Genomic DNA, 20495 nt, shown 5'->3' on the forward strand with positions numbered 1-20495 from the left:
TTTGCGTGAGCAGCATCTTTAATTAGAGCACAAATATTGTGGAGAGAATTAATTGGCAACCATTGAAATTAAGGTGAGGGCGGGTGTGTCCTCTTATCTCCACTCACACGGGCCAGATGGATTCAGGACTTCACTGAACATTGCACTACATGTGCCTAACGGCGACCTTTGTGTTCAGAGAAATTATTCAAAAATGCTTCAAGTTTGATTTGATTTCATCTACAGTACACACACTTGGCTGAAGGGTGAGTCCTTGAAATGGTATTGCTGTTGTGTTTAATAGTGTGTGTACCATTTGTGCTGCACAAGGCCTGAGAAGTGAAGCCAAAGCATATCGATTGCCCACCTGGTGGTTGGATGCAGTATAGGTATTACACCCCGCCCTCTCTGTGTAATCAAATACACTTCAAACTGTCATTTCAAGTAGTTCTGATCACACAGACGTATGTTCATCTGTTCATTTTTTCAATAAGTTTCGCTTTAGTTAGTTATTTGATGCTATAAAAATGGGGTGTAACATCATGATTTACAGCTGTGCTTGGGATTGAGTCTGCGGGAGTGAGAGCGTGGGTGTGACCTTGGCATGACACCAGGATCTACTGCGCTGGGGTGCGTTTCCCGTTCAACGAAGTAATTCGCTGCTTCACTACCATAGTACGATGCATCGTTGAAGAAATCACCTTGCTAGTCACGACTGTTTTCCGAAACCATATAGTCGCAAAGTGGTCATTCAACCAAATTTATGATGTCACGCACCCCTAGTGAAAAAAAGGGATACTTTAGTGTATTTGAATTCAATTCCCTTTTTCAATAGTACATTGCAAATATTACAATTTTATTAAAAATACATTTTAGTATATTTTAACTATGTGCTGGAAATTATCATTGTTACAATGCATTGAAAGCATACTTTCAAAATACATTATAGTATAGGCTACTAGTATTTTGTACAAAGAATAGCTAAGTTTTATTTGTCTAATAGTGTACATTTGTTATTGAAGAAAAAGTGTGCAATTTGTAGTATTTGGAATAGTATAGTACCAAAGGTATTAATGAGCCTATACTTTTTACTCAAAGAATGTGCTTCGGGAGACCCGAGTTCGAGTCCCGGCTTGTGGACCTTTTCTGATCCCATCCCCCCCCTCTCTCATTTCCTGTCTAGCTAATGTCCTATCCTGATAAAAGACGAAAACGCTAAAAAAAAAAAAAAAAAAAATGTATATATATATATATCAAAACAATTATGGTATATTGCTTGTATGTTTAGAAGACACTCATATGAATTTGTAATGTACTTGTAACACAAATGTAAAAGTTCTGCCGGGAAGACTCAATTGTTACGTCACTTATTACCTTCTCATCTATCCAATCATATTCTTATACTTGTGGTATAAAAGATCGGTACTTACACATGTCTGAGTTCCACGATGCTGATGCTTCCATTAACCTCCATCCTCCCCATCACCACCAAGATGGGTTTTCCCTCCATCCTCCCAACACCACCAAGATGGGTTTTCCCTCCATCCTTCCAACACCACCAGGAAGGTCTCTTCCCTCCATCCACCCCACCACCACCACCAGGATGGTCTCTTCCCTCCATCCACCACCACCAGGATGGTCTCTTCCCTCCATCCACCCCACCACCACCACCAGGATGGTCTCTTCCCTCCATCCACCACCACCAGGATGGTCTCTTCCCTCCATCCACCCCACCACCACCACCAGGAAGGTCTCTTCCCTCCATCCACCCCACCACCACCACCAGGAAGGTCTCTTCCCTCCATCCACCCCACCACCACCAGGATGGTCTCTTCCCATACCTCGCAGGGAGTCGGCTGCGCCCCTGCCTTCGTCTTCAGGCAGGATATGCAGAGTTCGGACCCTCGGATTGCAAGCTACGGACGGGGCCTACGCCAAAGAACTTGATCGCTTGCTGGGCTGCTAATAAATGTTTAATTGTCACAGTATTTATTCTCCTGAATCTTTCTGGTAGAAATAAAGTACACTTTAATATCACTAGTCAAGCATGTAATTAGGGCCTACACAGGCATATAAAGTATACCAAGTATACTTGAAGTTGGTCCAATTTAGTAAAGAAAAGTACACTAAATACACTTAAAGTTATGCTTTACTACAATTGAATTACAACTAAAATATACTTAAAAAAATAAGTTGGTTTAAAATAGCACACTTCAAGTTAACTCATTATGAACACACTTGAGGTATAGGCTACTGATAATTAGTCTAGCTGCAAGTATACTTAGCTTCTTTTTTTTTCACCAGGGACGTGGTGAAGTAATGACTTATTTTAATGAAACTGTTGAGATCGAATTAACTCTAGATGTTTTGATATAAATTACAGACATGGCATCTGAAGACTATTTCTATTTTTTTCTCAGTTATTTTGCTTTATTTCCAGATTCATAGGCTCGTTCTTAGCACGTTCACACATGCGCAGTCATCAAAAAAGGTGCTTTAAATCTCTTGATAAAATAAAAGACGTAAATTAAATTTGTATGTATTCTAAATAAAATATACAGATTTTTACTGAATGTCAGCTTGCTTATTTTACTCAAGATAAGGATTTATTAAGTCCACTTCTAACCACAGGTCGAGAGCTGTCGTTCCAACCACACAATTTGCGATGCTGTTTGCAAATTTGGGAAACACTCGTTGAACTATGCTGATAACGACGGGCTTGCAACCATTGTTGGCTAACGATGCTTTCGGGAAATGCACCCCAGACTAGGGCTCCGAGTGAGTAGGCTAATCGGCAACGGCTGGGATATTTTGGCTTTATTTTTCTACACTATTCTACTAGTTTTCAATGGGGGATTTTTGCTGCTTTCCCAGTTTTAAATGGGAGATTGTCCCCAGAAGCTGCTGCTGTTCCCTGACTAGCTGTCATGGAGCTCATGAAACGGATGGGTAATTCAGAACAGAGCCATACTGCCAAATGTAACTTTAACAATCATGTAAATAAAAATTTTGAAAAATTTGACAAAAATAATTGTTTATGGTATTTTTGACTCAAGTGGTCCTGACTGAAGTACAAAAGAAGCACAATTAGTTAAACAAAAATCTAAAGTTATGAAACTTAACTTTGCCCTTAGACAAATGGAACAAGTAGACTATGAATAGGACTAAGCCAAATATTGCTCATTTGATACCCACAATGGAGCCTGGAGCTCACATTACCGAAAATGTCTAAACTAATTTTCAAATAGGCGCTATGTTTATAAATAAACATGTTTATGTCTAGACAACCACATTCTTGCCTAAAGAAACTACATAAAAACTACAGTCCGTGACACAATAACAGTAGTAATTTGTAAAATTATAGTGGGATAGCTTGAAGATCGTTGTGAGAAATGTTTGCCAGTAAAGATCCGAATATAATATATATACAGTATATATATATGTGTGTGTGTGGGTGTGTGTGTCTGTGATTTACTTCACGACTTTATTTAACATTATTTTTACATTACATGTACGACATGAATGACATTTGCACCTTTATTATTCTCATGGATGGATTGATGACTCATGTCTGACACATTTAATATTAGAACATTTTGTTCATTGTTATCAAAGTTTTCCTGTTAAAAATAGTGCTAAACTGTCAGAGCCATAGCCTGTGGGCAGTGCTCTGACATACAGTATGGTGTGCCTTAGACAACCTGAGTTTGAGTCCCGGCTCAAGGTCCTTTTATGAGCCTGTTCCCTGCTTCCTGTCTGTATCATACTGTCCTGCCAAAATAAAAGTTAAAAAGACCAAAATATACCTTAAAAAGTACTGGTGAGTCAGGAAAGCAGAAATCCTTCCAAAATATTGCAGGAAAACGTCTCGGGTTACGACTGTAACCCTTGTTCCCTGAGGAGGGAACGAGACACTGCGTCGTTGAAAACAACTCTTTGAGGACGCTCCCTAAGCGTACACCTCTGAAGTATGAATGAAACTAATCCAATCCTGATTGGTGTTGCATCGTGACGTAACATGTGACGGCATAACCGGATGCATAAAAGTGTCGCCGGCGCACACACACATTAGCCTCGCGATGAAGCAAGCCGCTCCCAGGCGTTAAGGGGCGTGGCAAGACGACGCAGTGTCTCGTTCCCTCCTCAGGGAACAAGGGTTACAGTCGTAACCCGAGACGTTCCCTTTCGTAGGGAACTCGCACTGCGTCGTTGAAAACGACTCTTTGGGGAACGAATACCCACTAGGCCACGCACCGAAAAAGCCTGTCCTAGAGTGAAGCTGATCTCAGGCACTTAAGCTAGGACGAGAGCACTCGTGCGCCAGACGCACTAAGGAGGTGAAGACAATTAAACCTGATGAAAGTGTGCAGGGTAGCCCAACCGGCTGCCTCACAGATCTCCTGGAGGGGCACTCCCGAACGGAGGGCCCTAGAGGACGCCATGCCTCTGTTAAAATGAGCCCTTACGGCCAAAGGTGAAGGCAAATTGCGCACCTTGTAGGCCTACAGTACTTATGGTTTGTTTGGATGCCGGGAGCCCCTTATTAGGTGACCCAAAACACACTAACAGTAGGTCCGACCTCCTCGAAGAAGAGGACCTCTCAAGGTAAATACTCTGACTGGCAGAGCAAAGGAACCTCTCTTCTTCTGCCGACACATGAGGTGGAGGATGAAATGCTCGCAGGACCATGGACCTAGCCATGTTAGAATGCACTTAAGGCACATAGCTGGGTCTCGGGTGCAGGATGGCCTTAACTCTGCCGGGGGCAAAACCCCAAGCAAGCTGGCGTTAGTGCCAGGGCTTGGAGATCTTCCACTCTCTTAATATTTTAAGAAATAGCTAAGAGAAAGGCTATCTTGAACGTGAGGTCCTAGGCGAAGCCGACTGGAGGGGTTCGAAGGGAGCCAGGGATAGCCCTTCGAGAACCACCGCCAGGTCCCAGGAAGGAACCCTGGACCTGACAGTCGGTCTCATCCTCCATGTACCATGGAGAAATAGTATGACCAGCTGGTGCCTCCCCAAAGGCCCATCACTCGGTGGTGCATGGACCGCCGCAATGGCAGCCACGTACACCTTAAGTGTGGACGGGAAGAGACCCGCAGAGAAACGATATTGAAGAAACTCCAGAACTGAAGCCACTGGGCAGTTAACTGGATCTAACTCATGTTCTCTACTCCAAGTGGAAAAACATACCACTTGAGGCCATATAATCTCCTAGTAGACGGAGCCCTAGAGCTAAGTATGGTTTTGACCACCCCAGCTGATAGACCGGCATCTAGGTACTGGACCCCCTCAGGGGCCAGACCCACAATTTCCACAGCTCCGGGCGAGGGTGGAATATTGTGCCCTCCGCCTGAGACAACAGATCCCTCCTCAGAGCAATCTGCCATGGCAGAACTATCTGAAGTGAAATTATGTCTGAAAACCATACTCGGGCCGGCCACAACGGGGGAAGAAGACTGATGCCCTCCTGACGGACCCTCTCCAGGACTCCCGGGAGCAGAGCGATCGGGGGAAAAGCGTACAGGCGAAGCCTCGGCCAGGCCTGTACCATGGCTTCCAACCCCAGTGGGGCTGGATGAGTGAGGGAGAACCAAAGTGGACAGTGGGACGTCTCTCGAGACGCAAACAGATCCACTTCCATTGGTCCAACCTCTGCCATATCAACTTCACCACATCTGGGTGAAGTCTCCATTCCCCGGGCCTCAGCCCCTGCCTCGACAGGATGTCTGCTCCCTGATTCTGAACCTTCGGGACATATATTGCTCTAATAGATAATAATTTCCCCTGGGACCATAGATTAATCTGATGCGCCAGTCTGGATAGAGGGCGCGATCTGAGTCCCCCTTGTCGGTTCAGATAAATTGATGTCTGGGAGGAAGCTCCTCAGAGCCCTGAACACAGCCAACATCTCTAGGCAAAATATATGCCAAAAATGTTGATGGTTCTGCCACAGACCCCTGGCAAAGCGGCCATCCATGACCGCGCCCACGCCAGTGAAGGAGGCGCCTGTCGAAACGGTTTTCCGGCGACATGACGCTGCTAACACTGGCCCTTGGGACAGGATCCAAGGTTTTTTCCATATTAATTAGGGAAACGACGGCATCGGCGCGTAACCCTGATTGTTCGGAACAGATTTACCCTTGGGGAAATCCCCTTGGCTATCAGCCACCACTGAAGGGGCCTCATGTGTAGAAGGTCCAAAAGGTATTATGTTGGACACAGCTGCCATGAGGCCCAGCAGTCTTAGAAATTGCTTTACAGTAATGGCCTGGCCTAGCTTTATCCCAGACGCCATGGCCGGGATGGACTCGATACACGCGGGAGACATATGTGCCCACATCGTATCTGAGTTCCATACCACGCCCAGAAACGTAGTTTTCTGAGCTGGTACCAACACGCTTTTCGTGTTGAGTCTCACCCCCAAGCTCGGAATACGGCCAAGGACGACATCTCGATGCCGAACTGCCATTGCTCGAGACTGAGCCAGAATGGGCCAGTCGTCGATTAAATTAAGTGTAAGGATGGCCTGAAGCCTCAGTAGGACCAGAGCTGTATCCATACACTTGGAGCTTTTGCAAGGGGAGAGTGCTAGGCCAAACGGAAGAACCCAAATTTGGTACGCGTCGCCCCCGAAAGCGCACCTCAGGAACCTCCTGTGTATTGGAAGGATGGAGCACGGAAGTATGCGTCTTTTAGACCTATCATGATAAACCAGTCATCGGACCTGATTTGGTTCACGATGAGCATCTTGAACCTGAAGCTCCTCAGAGAACGATTTAAGTGACTCAGATCTAAAATCGGCAGGAACCCTCCATCCTTCTTTGGAACTATAAAGTACCGGCTGAGAAATCCGGACTCCCTGTCTGGAGGAGGAACCCATCATATGGCCTCTCTGACCTCTCTGTTCCACCACCCAATCCTGCTTATACGCAGGACCCATGCAGATATGTTGGATAAGCGTTTGACACGCTTCAACAAAATCTATTACGGGAACCAGCCCCTCGAGGCTGGTTTCGGGTATTCTTTGAGCATTGTTCTCGACCCCCTGAAGCAGATGACCGGCAGGGATTAGTCGAGACCGATTTTGTAACCATAGTCAATGCCCTTTTTCAAGCTTTTTGGAGCGAACACAATGGTATGCGTTCGCTGGAAACTGATGTGGCCCGAAGCGTCTTGGACAGCGGGCAACCACATAGTTTTCCTGAGGGCTCCGCTGTGAGAACAACCTCAGTTGCTCTACAACGGGTGGGTGGAAGGGTAAGGGTCTAATTTTTATTTCAGGTAGAACCTCTTTCAGGTAGAACCTCTTTCCTGAAGCCCTCTTGCCTGATGGACGGCCCTCAGGTCATCCTTCTGATCAAAAGAGCTAAACAGACTTCTCTGTTGCCAAACTCCCGAGGGAGGGGCTCTAGAGGAAGGAGTGGGGTTTATCCCATGACTTAGAGAACTCATTATGCAAGTCAGGAAAAATAAATAAATAAAAATGGTAAGCTCTTGCGCTGATTTGTGATTGTTGCTGCAGGAAGTGCTTATATCCTCTCTTAGTTATTTATTAAGCGCTTCCTGTCAACATGTGGCCAGTTGATTTTTCATCTGGCCACAGCATGAATCACAACACGCTATTAAGCCTCGATGTTGCAGATTTTTTATTTTAAACATCGGGTGCTTGTCACGGGCAGAAGAAGCCGCATCGCGGGCTTAGAACCATTCAAATAAAGAATGAGAAAGTGCCGCAGCAGTCTCACTCTCATTAGGAACACTCATATTTTATTATTTATTTTATTTACGAACCCCACGATCTGAGTCGCGGACCTGAACAACGGAGAACGTGAGCTGGCGAGTCTAATTCACGTTCATCCGCCTCGATGCTGAACACACCCACTCCCTCAGAAGCAGATAGTTCAAACATCAGGTTCTCATCACGGGCAGAAGAAGCCGCAGCGCGGGCTTCTGCACCATAAAAGGGAGCCACATAACCTTCAAATAGGGAATGAGTAAATGGCGCAGCAGTCTCATTCTCATCTGCAAGATCCTATTGCGAACCCCGCGATCTGAGTCACCGCGCCGCCTCAACGGACGCGGGACCTGAACCACGGGGAACGCGAGCGCAGTACTGATAGGGAGTGTTTCACAGAGATCACAGACAGCACCCTCGAGAGCTGCCCGTGTGTGTGTTACACTCCCAAACAATTCACACAAAACTGATGCGTGTCCCCACTCGTAATATATTTTGGGCAGGGGTGCACACATCTAATGAATTGCTCACTCGCCATAATACAGTGACTGGATCAGACAGACAACATCAAATAAGACAGACAACAACAGAGAGCGCTTGCTCAAGAGCGGAAGCTAATGTGTGTGAGCGCCGGCGACACTTTTATGCATCCGGTTATGCCGTCACATGTTACGTCACGACGCAACACCAATCAGGATTGGATTAGTTTCATTCATACTTCAGAGGCGTACGCTTAGGGAGCGTCCCCAAAGAGTCGTTTTTAACGACGCAGTGCGAGTTCCCTACGAAAGGGAACAAGCTTTGAATGACTATGATTGAGCCAAAAAATAAGCATCCTCAGTATTTGAAACAATTATCTCGGCTAGGCCCTACGTTTAGGTTTGGCCCTATGGATTATACTATATAAACTCTCTCAACTCACTAGTTGATTTAGTTTGTCTATTAACAATGGACATGCACACATTTTCTGAAAGTCAATCCCACCACATTGTCATTTCCACAGTGTCTAAAATGATGGTTTAAACTAGCAACAATACATTTCTACCGGAAAGACTCGGGAGATGAATAGATATAACAGCGTATATTTATTAACAGCCCAGCAAGCATGAATTTATACAGTTATTTGATGTAGGCCCCGTCCTTAGAGAGCAATGCGAGGGTAGCCGACCCCCCTGGAGGTAAGGTAGGGACCATCCTGGTGGTGGTGGGGAGGATGAAGGTAATTGGCAGCGTCAGCATCTGCGAACTCAGACGAATGTACTGTAAGTACCAATCTTTTATACTGTGAGTGTTAGCACATGATTGTTAGAGGTATTACATGACGCACTGATTGAGTCTTCCTGGCAGAACTTACGCTAAAGCTTTCATATCTTTATAATAGATTGTCATAGTTAAAGATCGAAAGTCTAGGTCTGGGAGGAAGCCACAAATAATACAATATGCACATAAAAGACATGAAAAGTAGGGCAACAATGATATGACCTTCATTTTATAAAAAAGAGAAAAAGAAAACTATTGAAATATGTTGTAATAAAAATCAACCCCTGGGACATAAAAGTGCATAAAGTTGAAGAAATAGTTTGATTCTACCAAAAATATCCCATGATGTTTGTCATGCTTTTCCATCCGGTGACATTCAGAACAGTCTGTTCGGGGAATACAATGTGTGTGCTGTGACTTGACTATCAATTGTGAAAATAGCCTAACTTCACAGACCAGCGGTCACCTTCTAAAAAGCACTGAACAACTCAATGATTAGATAAGCACAGACACACACTTTACTTGGTGTTACTTCTAATATCATAAAAATAGGTAATAGTATAAAACCATATCTAAAAGCCTTTATATCACATGTCCTCTTCAACACTTTTATGTGGTCTGATTCTTGTTAGGTCTGGCTGGTTGTTAAACATGATTAGCAGTGCTATAAAATCTGTATGCGACAGCATTAAATCCAGTCTCAGATATCCAGTCTCAGATATGGTCCTGTAGCTCTCCATTTGATTATAATAGTCCATATTTGTTCTCAATATTATTGAAGCTGCCGCATAATCACATTAGCTTGGTATTTAAAACATAAAGAAGAAGGATTTTCTGGTTGTACTTTAGTAAAATCATTCAGCCTAATGTGATTTATAAGCATGGGCTATTCTCAAGGATACATATTAGTAAATGAATAATTTACTATCTTATACACACAAAGGTAATTAGCAAAGAACATCCATAGGCTCTGTGGAAGTGTAAGGCAGAAATTGATTGACACAAAAAAGATAATTTACTCTGCTTAATGAGGACAGTGGCTTACTAATACAATAAAGCATGATTCATGGAGCTTTAAATGGCTATGATTATGGAACTGAATGAATGAAATTAAAGAAACTTTTGCAGAAATACAGCAGTTGATCACACACAAACACAACCAAAACAATCAATCACTTTGTAATTGTTGCACAAAATGAGTCTTTCAAAGCTTATGTGCTTCTGAATTGAGTCTGAGATGTTGTTTTGGCTGAAATTCAGTCATACTCGGCTCCAGTTTATTAACCCCCCTATAACCCCCTCTTTTTAAAATATATTTTCTCCCTAACCCTGTTTGTCGTGCCTGCTTATTTCAAACCCAATCAGTTTGTATACACTTCAGCTGTAACGCTATTTAACCTTCTGCAAAGGTGACACTGGGTAAAAGGGTAATGCAGAAAGAAAGCAAAAACTGTGTACAAGGCACATTTATGAAGGAGACGGGCAGGAAGGTGTGCTGGCTAGTGTATTTTTGTCTCATATTTGCTACAAGAGAATTGGGTGAGGGTTAGGCTCTTGAAGGAAGAATCATGTGTTGATGAAATGCTTTTGTGATGCTTTTGTGTGTGAAGAGCTGTGTATTGCCATGTCAGCTCTGCAGAAACACTTGCAATTTTTTTTTAAATAAATAAATAAGTAAAAATAAAATAATAATCTGCAACACTTTCACTGTGATTGCCAAGGTCTTCCAATAGTATGTACTTTAAATTCACTGCCTAAAAGGTCAAAACAAAAAGAACAACTGCAAAATCTTTTGCCAGGATTCCTCTATACTCTGATTCAAAAGAATGTTCACTATAACCACAAATATTTTCTGTTATTCACCACATTTGCATAGGGCACTTTAAATTGATCATTAGTAACAGTTATGATATTTATAATGTTAAAACATTTAAAACAGTTTTTTTATTGTAACACTATTTCACAATATTACAGTTTTTACTGTATTTTCATCAAATAAATGGAGCCATATACTGCATGAGCATAGACTTTCAAACACACACACACACACACACACACACACGCACGCACGCACACACGCACGCACGCACGCACGCACGCACGCACGCACACACACACACACACACACACACACACACACACACACACACACACACACACACACACACACACACACACACACAAAAAACACCTATGATACAAATTACACACTTCTACATGCTTTGTAAGTGAGAAAACCTGCAAAATCTGCAGTGTATCAAATACTTGTTCTCCCCACTGTATATATTTTACAAGGCTAAAGGGCTAAGCGATTGTTGTATTTTCTTTTGTATCAAAGACCAGTGTGATTTGCTGGCATCAAATTGAGCTCGGTAACAACAGTCATGATTTCCTGCACTGACTGACTCAGCATGAATAAAGAGCTTTATGAAAATGTGTCCATAATTACCCTGTTTCTCTCCAGGTGTCCTTCTCAGTTCATCTGTGTTTTTTTCATTTGAATTATTCCTGTAGTGTAGAAACGGCTTTATTTCCATGTAATGTAAAATGTAAAAGCGCTAAACACACAGTGGGGTCCAAATGTTTGAGACCGCTAATGCAAATGCCTGTTTTGCATCTTTCTAATGTAATACATTGTTTCCTCATACACATTTTATCATCAGCATAACAATTTAATTAAAAGCAGTTGATTTTTTTTATATGAGTTCTAGAATGTGTTTTTGGTTCTTCATCTTTAATTACAGCAGCACACAAGCTTCATGCACTTTCCAAATGTGTGTAAAATCTGTTCTCCATCATGATTTAAAACTATAAATTTATAAACTGTCAGACACTCTTAACAGTTTGGTTTGTCGTTCACGAACACATACAATTTGTCTTTAGGCTCTGGTTGCGAAAAAATACATAATGCTATGGATTTTTCATGTTAATATCTGAGAGAGAGAGAGCTGTCTGCCAAAACCCCACAAGAGAAAGAGTGGGGGGAGGGAGAGAATAAATAGCTAACTTTGGTGTAACAGAGGCTAAAAAACATCCAACAAACTTTGCAACAAAGTTAGAGTCACATAGCAGGACAGCATTCTTATGCGTGTGTAGGACTGACCTTTACTATAAGAGTTAGTTCTGGTCTTCTAATTTAATTGTCTGAACAGCATTCCAAGAGGACTGCTGGGACTTTTCACCATTTATATTACTTCTCTTGTCTGTGTTACTGCAGGTTACACAGTTACACCATTAGGTGGCAACGAGTGAGTCATTGAATCATTAACTACAACAAAACAGATTTATACAGGATTGAAACACTGCTACTTTGTGTTAATCGGAGTTGCACAGCAGTAAAATTATGTTTTTAATTGATTTGAAATATATTTAATTGACGGAGCAAAAATAGACAGAATAACTTAAGGTGCTGTGTCTAAAATGTAAGTGAATAAACATTATTTTTGGTTTATTAAACTGTGTATGAAATTACTTGAGACTCTCTGCCTGTGATATAGTGCCTATACGGCCGAATTGGCTTGAGATAATCTAAACAAGTAGACAGCATTGTGCGTGTGCATATATATATATATATATATATATATATATATATATATATATATATATATATATATATATATATTGTGAATTTATGTGTGTAAATTATCCAGACATTGTTGTTTTTGTTAAAAAACAAAAACTGTTATCATTCTCGAAATTGGCTGTTGTTTTGGTCTGGTTTACATTATTTTACTACAAAACTGTTAAAATACTTTAGCACTGAATGCTTTTTTTATATAAATGCAAAATAAAAAAAAATTAATAAAAAAACTGTTGCTTTCTTATCTGGAAGCCTTGGACATAAATTATGCATACACGATTTGCAAATTGCTAGGTTGGGAAAGAGCGGCCTAAACTTGTGAATTTCTGCTCTGTGTTAACCATTTTAGGTGGTTTTTCCATTATGGAGAAGATCCATGTGAACTGTCACTCAGTCTGTTCATCTGCACGATGTGACCACATTTTTATGCTTTATGATGTATTTGATTAACCCTAACCCTCACTGATTTAACTGTGAATCAAAAAAAAGAAAAGAAAAGCAAATTCTCTGTAGAATTACCTACAATTTGGAATGTGTTAAGCTGTAATAAATCGTGTGTACACTTGTCTTTGAGTGTTTGTAGATGTTAATGAGAGTGTGGTTCTCCATGGGGGATGTTTGTAAGTGTGCGTGTTAGGATGAGACGTTTAAAGGGTGTGTGTATAAAAAAAAAAAAAATCTGTAGCATTTTATAAAAAACACACAATGTGTTTATTATGCTTAATACTGTAGCTAATTCAGCATTAGCCCTAAATTATTAATGGATTTTGTAATGAAATGCAGTATTCATAGGCATGTTTTGGAGTGTGGATTGCATAAACATATTTGGCCAAAAAGGGATGATTTTATCATTAGCTGTGCGTAAAGTGTGATTGCCTGTTAAATGTCTTGTATGCCAATAAGACAGTGGTTTTGAACTTGAGCCGAGCAGGGAGAGAAGCCAGTGTAGGGAGTGAAGCACAGGTGCTGCCTGTTTTTAGGAAGGTTGGATATCGGCCAGTTAGCTGGTGTCCGGATCAGCTGCAGAGGTTTGGTTGCATATGCTGAGAGTCTGACCAAGAGTGAGAAACAGCATAATCCCTATAAAGCAAGTCAGTTCATTTGGCAGCCATCTTGTTAATACCAAACAAGTTGCTGTCTAAGAATTTTACTCCAAACCTGTTTTCTTGTTTAAATAATATATACAAATAAGCAAAACAATCTGCAATCTTAAAATTGGCTATACCTACTGTATGTATTTTAGTTGACAAAGGGTCAATACATTTTTTTATATAAATTAATACTTTTGTTGAGCAAGGGTGCATTAAATTGATGAAAAGTGACAGTAATTTATGTTACAAAAGATTTAAATTTCAAATAAATTCTGTTCTTTTGAACTTTCTATTCATCAAAGAATCCTGAATAAATATATTAGAATAAAAAACAGTTATTTTAAATTATAATATTATTTCACAATATTACTGTTTTTACTATATTTTTGATCGAATAACAGTCTTGTTAAGCATAAGATGCTTCTTTTATATATTTTATATCTAAAAACGTTTATATATATTTACATGATTTGATATTTTTAGGTATTTAGCTTGAGGTGAAAACCAACATGTGCAACCTGTCTAATCTGTGTAGATTTTATAAAGTGCAACCATTTTTTTCATCTTCACTGAGTCAACATTTTGCAATTAACAAACACACAAACGCCACACATTGTTTCCATTCAAGGAATTGTGTTGATTTAACACAGCACCTCAATAAACCGAAATCCCATGTGATTTTGAGGGCCTAAAGCTCTGCAAACACTATTAACACTAAGCAAACCCATAAGAAAAATATCATCCTCTGAAACACACACTTCAGTCAATAGCTCTGGGTCCAGGGAGACAAGGAACTCATTTTACCTCAAAGTGACTGAGGAGTCTACATCAATAGTCATTTTCTTAATAAATAATTAAATGATTGTTGATATAGAGACTGTTTTTGAAGACCTGTAATCTCAAACACCTGGACTCTTTCTGTTGGTCTTTCTGACAAACAAAAGCACCTTTGTTGATATGGGAACTAAAGCCTGTGCCGTGGAATGCTGTTGGTGTTGATGGGAGACAATTGGTCCTGTGGTGCTGAATTCTTTATTAACTCCCCGACTCCCACTTCCCACTATCCTCTTACAATAAAAAAGCAAAAACACTTGGACATTTTTCAAAATATCTTTGTTTGTGCCCCACAGTCATACAGGTTTTTAACGCCATGATTTTTTTCCGGGGAGAAAGATCCCTTTAACATTTTAAGTGCTCACAAGCACCCTCCATGCAGTTACCTTTCGAGGGAACTCGCAATGCATCAATGACGCTTTGGGAATGCTCCTGCGTGATTGCGTCTGAAACACTTGTGTCAACTAGTCTAATGGTGAGAGTGGGCGTCACAGGCGGGACGACCAGGAAAGGATAAAGGACATCCGGTTTAGAACCGCGCCAGCTTTTGTGCTTGTGTCTGTCTTATTTATTGTTGTCTCTCACAAGCATTGATATTATGGCGAACAAATCAACCTTAGATCTTGTGTTCCTCCCTGCCCTCTTTCTTTACGGGTGGGGATACACAAGATGTATGTGTTGTTTGTTTGTAACGGAGCATGTTCTGTCAGTGCTCGAGGGTGCTGACCACCCGCGGCGCTACCATTGGGCCCAGGTCCGGGCCCGCCCATTTTGACCCAGGCCAAGGGGCGTTGCAAGACCCGTATAAATCTGCTGTGGCTGTGCCCCAGCAAATCTGAAGTTTGTGTTTAAAATTTTATTTTATTTGTCAGTGTATTTAATAGAAATCATATTATAGGGTAATAGAAATGATCTATTTACAACGCAGTAATAAAACAATCAACGTGCAGTTTAACCAAAAACAGACCCGTGCAACAGAAATGTCCGCGCATGTCTGTGTTTCCAAGCAACTGCAGCGCGCACACATCTGAGCACACCGATGTGGTTGGTATGCTATTACCGGACCTGGTTGGTAATGCCAAGAAGAGTGCACTTTCTCCATTACAGAGAACCACTTTCCTTGGTGTGGTACGATTCAGTCACGATGCGAGCCACACTATCGCCCGTTCGTGTAGCTGCTATCCTCACAGCCACAAAAGAGTTGAAGCTAGGCCAGTCACGCACTGTGAAACAGTTCAATAAACTGTTGGGCCTCATGGCAGCAGCGTCCAATGTGATACCCTTTGGCTTACTGAGACCCTTGCAGTGGTGGCTCAGAACCAGAGGGTTCTCCCTGAGGGGGAACCCACTTCGTACGATCAAGATCACGCGGTGGTGTCTCCACAGCTTGGTTATATGTAGGAAATACTGGTTCCTATCTCACATGAGCAGTCACACACTGTGAAACAGTTCGAGAAACTGTTGGGCCTCATGGCAGCAGCGTCCAATGTTATACCATTTGGCCTACTGTACAGTATATGAGACCCTTGCAGTGGTGGCTCAGAGCCAGAGGGTTCTCCCCGAGGGGAAACCCACTACGTACGATCAAGATCACACGGCGGTGTCTCCGCGCCTTGGTTATATGGAGGAAATACTGGTTCCTGTCCCAGGTTCCGGTGTTGGGAGCTCTTTGCCATCGAGTTGCTATCTCAACAGATGCTTCCCTCACCGGCTGGGGAGTGGTAATAGACGGCTGCTCATCCCAGGGGCTGTGGAGGAGTCAACATCTATTTTGGCACATAAATTGCCTGGAGATGATGGCAGTCTTCAATGTGTTGAGACATTCCTCCCAGACCTGAGGGACCATCATGTGCTTGTTCGTACAGACAACACATCGGTGGTCTCTTACATAAATATGTAGGAGCAGACATCCTGTTGAGGCAGGGGCTGAGGCCCGGGAAATGGAGGCTCCACACCGAGGTTGTGGAGCACATTTGGGGGGTTTATGGCCAGGCACAAGTGGAACTCTTCGCGTTCCAGGATACAACGCACATTTCACTTTGGTTCTCCCTCACATACCCAGCTTGGGGCTGGACGTTGTGGTATGGACATGGCCGAGGCTACATCTGTACATCTTTCCCCGATTACTCTGCTCCCAGGAGTTCTGGAGAAGGTCCTCCGGGATGGAATAATTAAACTACTAGTAGAACCGTACTGGCCGAGCCTACTGGTTATCGGACCCGGTGTCTCTCTCCGACGGCTTCCCTTGGAGAATCCAGTCAGGAGGGACCTACGGTCTCAAGTGGATTGGGTGATCTTTCACCCAGCCCAGAGATTTGGATCCCGTGGGTTTGGCCTCTAAGGGGGCCCAACTCATTGCCTCTGGTCTCTCAACTGAGGTTATGGAGACCATACTTCACTCCAGAGCTCCCTCCACGAGGAAACTTTATGTATTAAGTGATGGGTTTTCACTTCATATTGCGGGTCTCGGACAGTGGGGCCCAGTTTACTGCCCGATTGGGACAGTGCTGGAGTTACTGCTGGTTTGTTTTTCCACAGGGTTATCCCCTTCCACACTGAAGGTGTACGTGGTGGCCTTAGTCACCTTTGGTTGTTTCCTCCGTGGTGCTTTTAAACCAGGACAGGATTATGGCAGCTTAAAAGGGAACGTCTCAGGTTACGACTGTAACCCTAGTTCCCTGAGAAGGGAACGAGATGATGCGTCACTTTGCCATACTTCCTACATCCCTGTGATCGACTTGCTTCGGCTCTTTTCAAAGCTAGTGTGGTTCTAAACCAGATGTCCTTTATCCTTTCCTGGTCATAACGTCACCTGCCCGTGACGCCCACTCTTGCCATTGGACTAGTTGACACAAGTGCTTCAGACGCAATCAGGAGCATTCCCAAAGCGTCATCAACGCATCGTCTCATTCCCTTCTCAGGGAACTAGGGTTACAGTCGTAACCTGAGACGATTTTCCACTATGTGATGCTTATTTACTGAAAGGAAACACAAATGAATGACAGTATAATAATGATACGATCAAAACCTGACGGCAATCAATCATGCAGTCAAGCACCCATGCCGGCATTACACATCACAAGCTCACGAAGATGGATGAACAGGTGCACTAACCTTTCCCCTGTGTTTTCATTCACTTTCCATTTGTAGCTGCCATCGCTGTGCTGGTCACGAGGCAGACTCGCTTCACTCTTCAGTTCTTCCTCTACCAACTGTGTTAAGCTTACAATGTTCCAGCGTTTTAGCTCACGTCCTTCAGGACCTCAGAAACTGACACATAAACGTGTAGCAGAATGAATGAGATTTAGAGCATTCAAGAGTGTAATACAGAGGAATGGAAGGCACCCAACAGAGCAGAAATAATGAATGAGTATTTAGCTTACTATTTAGTCGTTTAGCTGGTGCTTTTAACCAAAGCAGCACTTATAACCAGTGGCATCGTCGGCTTTTTATTTCTAGTTGGATACAATCGATCAGTTGACTAACTCATCATGATATCCTGCGCAAATAACACTATATTAAGCAAAAAATTAAGTTGAATTAAGCATTGACATTATTCACATTGGCCTAAAGTGGTTTATTATCTCAGAACTCATGAACAAAAGTATAACAACAATCACAACGTAAATGCATTTAAATGACTCACCAGTGAAATTCACTAGACATTGCAATTGATTGTTTATTTGTGCAAACTTGGCAATGATAGCCTATTCCTATTGAGATCTGGCAGTTCATGCATGATTTTTTTCCCATTTGAAATCATAGAATGTTTAACCTCTCTCTACCCATGGTATTTTATTTAAAAATGTTATTCCTTTTCTTTCAAATGAAGCACTTTACCACGTTTACATGCACAATACTCTTAATTAAAATACATTTGAATAAATCAATAGACAGTCAGTAACAACCTCATATTTAAAAAGTTTACTGGACGACATTTCCCAATTCATCGTTTATCTGCTATTGGTAAGGACATGAATGAGAAGAAGAAAGAAGAAACTATTGAAATGTACAGTAATAAATGACAGACATGTTCCTTATGGTTCCTTCTAATGATTATTTATATTCATATAATAATGAAGAAATGATTCTTGAGCACCAAATCAGCATATTAGAATGATTTCTGAAGGATCATGTGACACTGAAGACTGGAGTAATGATGCTGAAAATTAGCTTAGCATCACATAAATAAATTGCAGTTTAAAATATTCATCAAAATATCAATCAAAATATTAGTTTTTATTGTATTTTTTTCCAAAATATTTCCCAAAACTTTTCAATGGTATAGTACATGGTGTATAGTTTGCACATATTTGTTCAAATTACCTGATAACCATAATGCATTAACCATTGCACCATCTGCCCCAGTGTAGAGACTCCACTACTTATTACATACCATCTTTCTGAATTAATTTTGGGTTAAGTGCCCTGTTCACGCCCCCTTGATGAGTTGAACCTACAACCTTTTAATTACCACCCCAGTTCACTAGGCTACAATACAGCCCAATAATAATAATAATAGTTGAGAGAGCTATTATCAAAAAATTTGCTGTTCAAATGCATGTAATCCTACACTTGGTCTGTGTGTCACACATCTGCTTATTAACAGGTCTGCATATTTTCACAGTCACACAGCGAATGTTCAGCTAATGACAAGAAAAGTGCATCAGTGGGGTGATGAAAAGAAAGAAAGAGATAGGATTGGAAAAAGTTGTGATGGACACATTCCTCTCGTTAAAGGAAAACGAAGTGAGCGCAAGCAAGAGAGAGAGATGGGATTGTGACAGGGGAGATGAAGGGGGGATGTCACCCCAGGAACATCAAACCCGGCCGTGACAGCTGGAGACGGATGCTCAAATAGCAGTCGTGTCACACGCACACACACAAATGTATATACACTTCTCTTTTCCTCTAAAAAGTGCAAGGAAGGTGAAGTCTCAGACATCTTTATGTGCGTTTTTACCCCCTCAAACTGTTGTACCTGGTGCAGCACATGATCACATGACAGCATTTGATGCCACATGCAGATAAATCTGAACTGATTTCAATTACTGTAATTAATTTGTGTGGAACAATATTTATTATTGCACTTTATTTTCATTTTAGTTAGATTTTGATGAAAATATCAAAATTTTGTCAATATTTTGTCATGTCGTAATCATACACTTTTTAGTAAATTTTTACCTCAAATGAAATCTGCTTTGAAAATAAAATTAAGCTAACAACAAATATGTCAAACTGTACAATAAACTGTACTACCCTACAATGGTAAAATGCAAAACATGTTTTTTGTCTAAATCTGAGAATATTTTAAGGGATAGTCCACCCCAAAATGAACATTCTGTCATAATTTACTCACCCTCATGCCATTCCAAACCCGTATGTCTTCCTTTCTTCTGTGGAACGAAGATATTTTGAAGAATGTTGCTTTCAGTGCTCACTGACTTCCATTGTATGGACAAAAAACAATGGAAGTCATTTAGAAACCAATACTATTACGTTGTCACTGAACAAATTATAGACTTGATTTTGGTAACAAATTACATTTTGAGTAATTTTGTTAACGTGGTTCTTGCCTTTGTACAGCGGTTTATTACAGCAGTTATTATATTTATTATTATATTATATTATTATAAAGTGAGTCATTTAGCAATAGAATACACTTTTATCCAAAGTGACTTACAGTTCACTTATTACTGGGACAGTCCCATTGGAAGCAACCTGAGGTTAAGTGCCTTGCTCAAGGGCACAATGGTGATTGCTCATATTATTATTATTTTTTTTAACTCAGTGACGTATATGATTTAAAATGTAGCGAAGTGCAATACTTCAATCAAAACGTACTGAAGTAAAAGTAAAATTACAGATTTAAAAAAAACTACACAATTACGTAACGCGAGAAAATGTAATTTGTTACTTTCCACCTCTGCTCATGGAGTCACTGTGGATCAAATCATCAGCCTTCTTGTTACAAGACATTCATTTAACCATTACACAACACAAAACCATGCAT

This window comes from Phoxinus phoxinus (genome assembly GCF_949152265.1).
Source record: "Phoxinus phoxinus genome assembly, chromosome: 3".
NCBI lineage: Eukaryota > Metazoa > Chordata > Actinopteri > Cypriniformes > Leuciscidae > Phoxinus > Phoxinus phoxinus.